Below are 3,797 nucleotides of genomic sequence, written 5' to 3'. Positions count from 1 at the left end.
CATGTCCTTAATGTCATAGCAATTAGCATGGCTTCGGTTGTTAACTAGAACCACATTTGCTAAAAATTGTAACTGATGGCCTTTTGCCTTCTCTGCTCTAAAATTCTCTCCATACACTAACTTTACAGACTTCAACTTCTTTGTTAGCAATGGCATCTTGCAAAACATGACTATCACTCTGTTTTGGGTATTCTACATTTATTTTAGTATCTTGTTTTTCTAGACATTTTAAGGTATAGGAAGAGAACAGTTCACATGGGGAATAGTCCCATTGTCCAACTGAACCTCCTCAAATTTCAATTGCAACATTCCATGTGTTCACAGTAAATTTTGAATAGACCAGATTTGTCAATTCTCTGTAAACTCTAGTTCCTCACAAACATCATCTAATTGAAAAAAAAAACTTTAAATGTCATGTCCCCTCCTTGATTGTTATTTATAATCTAAATGAAACAATTATTATTATAAACTAATACAATCAACAAATGATTATTTGAAATTATTAATATTTAATTATTAAATATTATTATTAATATCTATTAATATTTAATTATTAAATATTATTATTATTATCCACAAATTAATATTGAAAATTACCATACAAAAATTATTTAGTAATATGTGAATCACATTTTAATAGAATTTAATATTGTTAATACAATTAATATTACTAATGCAATTAATATATTATTATTTAATTAATATATATTAATATTTATTATTAATAATATCCTTGAAATATTCAAATAAAAAAATAATAAATAAATAATATATTATAAATATAATTTATACATCATAAATTATAAACTTAATTTACATATTCTTAATTGTAAACTTAATTGAGTAAAGTCCCAATAGGGGACATTACAGAGTAGTTCTATAAGGCGGCGATATTAATACGAACATTACAGAAGGAGCTTATCCTAAGAACATCGATTAAGAGCATGACACATGAACGTGGCATACAATTAAGAGATAATAAGTAAGTCTACATGCATTACAAACCCGTAACTAATCACAGATTAGCTAGTGATAAGATGCAATTTAAATAGATACTAGGTGGATATCCACGCTGGCAATAGGGTAATCTTCTCTCCATCTCTCCATGTAAGTCTTCGATGGGGAAACCACACCGATATTAGAACCCTTGAGATCCAAACTTCATCTTATTCCCAAGCATTGTCCAGTAAAGCTGCTAATGAAATAATTAGAGTTATCAGTGTTTAAGGAAATAACGCTTGACACCAATAGATAATGGCAACCACTCTCATTGCTAAAGCACCGATGATGATATTAAATGATAATTAAGACAGACAGCGATTGTTTTATTCAAACCGATTTGATTATGAAGACACAACTATTGGTATGATTAACCGATTGTCAAGGAGAGGTGTGATATTCGTAAGGGGAGGTATAAGACGTGTCTCTTAAGGAAACCCCTTTGTGATGTAAATATATATTTGCAATCTTTTCATCCACAAAAGGGGAAGGAAGGAGAGAACGAAGTCTGCTCTCAACCCACACATCAAATTATTAAAAGAGACAGAAAAATCAAAAGAGAGAAAGAGGAAGTCTGATAAATATCGAAGGAGATAAAATACAGGCTGCAGGTCAAACTGCCTAACCTACCAAGTCTGGTATGTATGCTGCCAACACTGTTAATATTGTTCAATGTAATACAGTAAATAGGGATGTCACAAATGTATATGTAAATGAATATAGTTAATAAATATTTTAATATATGTATTAATGAATATTTTAATACATATATTAATGAATATTAATAATAAATATTTTAATACATATATTAATGAATATTAATAATAAATATTTTAATACATATATTAATGAATATTTTAATACGTATGTTTAATATATGAAGTCTGATGATGTTTTTTATGCAATTGTAATATTAGTATAAACTACAACAGTCATCCTTAATTTCATATGCAGTGGCAGACCAGATCTGACACATGTCAGATCTGTCTGCCATTACCAGCCACCAAACATACTACTAACAAGTAATGTTTTAAGCAGCAGTAGTAGTAATTTATATAATAGGTGGTGATATTACTAAATTTACTTATTTATTTATGTATACATATACTCAAATCAAAGTAAGGGATGATATAACGATCATAAATATAGATATTGATAATAATAATAAATGCTAATATAATACCTCTAGAAATTAGTAATAATTTATATAAATAGTAATAAGTAAATATGTAATGATTTATAAATAAATCAAAATACGATTAACTATTTTGTATTGTAACATAACAAGTACTTGATTGACTAAAGAAAGAAAGAACATTCCAGATATGATTCATGTTAAGGAAGTCTTGACTCTTAATCAAGTTAGTTTAAGTCATAAGTATTTTGAAAATAGATTAATTATGGTTAAAATTGATCAAAAACCTAGTAGGGGACATTACATTAAATCTATTTATTTTGTTGAGGCTTTCATCCAAAGAGGGTATTTTACTGTTATGCCAGATGAGTGGTCAAAGTAGCAACCATATCCAATGCTATAGACATAAGAATATACCAGATCTGCCTAATTTTGACTAGACACAATTTGAGATAGCAAAGGAAAGCCATAATATCAAGCTTGTCTGCTCAAAATATTGAGCTAGTGCGTGCCTTTTAAATTCCTTCAAAACTACCATTTATCTGTCATCAGTAGTAACCTCTGTCATGTAGTGTTCTCTTTACTTATGAACCCCCATGTTAATGTCTGTGCATATGATGAATTCCTTAAGTTTTCCTTAATGCCTTGTACTTGAATATGCTTCAAATCATAAATTGACAAACAAATAAGATGTTTTTTCTTTTGGTAGCATGCTCCTTGAGTTGATTACTGGTCTTAGGGCAGTAGATTCACCTGCATCATTTACTAAAGGAAGTCTAATGGATTGGGTTAGTACCATAGCTGTGATTATAATGTATAATGTGATACTATTACTGACAAAAATCTTATGCCAATTTATCAAATATCCATGGTTTAAAACTGATACGAGGATTTATCATTGTGCAGGCTCAACCCACCCTTACTCGAGCACTTGAAGATGGCAATGTTGATGAACTTGTTGGTCACCAATTGCAGAACTAAAATTCAAATAAGATGATGCAACTGGTTGCATGTGCAGCCTCTTCTGTTCAATATTTTGCAAGAAGACACCCTCTTATGGCACAGGTATATTGTCTACTTCTAGTGAGATATATTTGTCAAGCTTTGAATTATATTGTGTTTACAACATGCTTGTATTTCAATGCTATTGTTTTGAGTGCCTGGACTGAAAGTAGCCATGTTCTCCAGATAGCTCGAGCCTTGGAAGGTGATGTTTCTCTTGATGATCTAAATGAGAGAGTGAAGCTAGGGCATAGTACTGTGTATGGATCATATGGAAGCACGGACTATGATTCCAGCCAATATCTTTTTAAAGCTTTTCATTAGTTTGGCTTATTCTGTAAAATTTTAAGCAGAGCATTGCAATTGAATGTTTAAAATTTCCTAGACCACAAGCATGAATGTTTGATAGTCTCAGAAAATTGTGACAGAAAATTATATCAAACCTCTTTTTTGGCATTGTGTTTGGTTAAATTCAGCTTGTATATTTTCCTTTTTGAATAGATGCACTCAATTTCCCCTATTATGTTCTGGCATTGGTTTCTATTGCAGAGTTATGAATCAGAATTGATTACAGATATAAATATTTAAGTATTTGCCTCTTATCACTTTTAGATTTAAAACAGAGAGGACAATGTAGGCTTTTACTGGAATTTGTCTTCCT

At 30.1% G+C, this 3,797-nt stretch overlaps 1 long non-coding RNA gene across 1 annotated transcript; it reads left to right on the top strand.

Annotated features, from left to right (window-relative positions):
• Positions 1–1,048: 1,048 nt before the first annotated feature.
• Positions 1,049–3,572, top strand: LOC131063110 (uncharacterized). The gene is made up of 3 exons (XR_009111014.2): positions 1,049–1,637; positions 3,041–3,199; positions 3,323–3,572. It is a non-coding gene; the product is annotated as an uncharacterized LOC131063110 (long non-coding RNA).
• The last annotated feature ends 225 nt before the right edge of the window (positions 3,573–3,797 follow it).

Source organism: Cryptomeria japonica, chromosome 11, assembly GCF_030272615.1.
Source record: "Cryptomeria japonica chromosome 11, Sugi_1.0, whole genome shotgun sequence".
NCBI lineage: Eukaryota > Viridiplantae > Streptophyta > Pinopsida > Cupressales > Cupressaceae > Cryptomeria > Cryptomeria japonica.
Note: the sequence above shows the minus strand (reverse complement) of the source record. Positions and strands in the feature narration are given on the sequence as shown.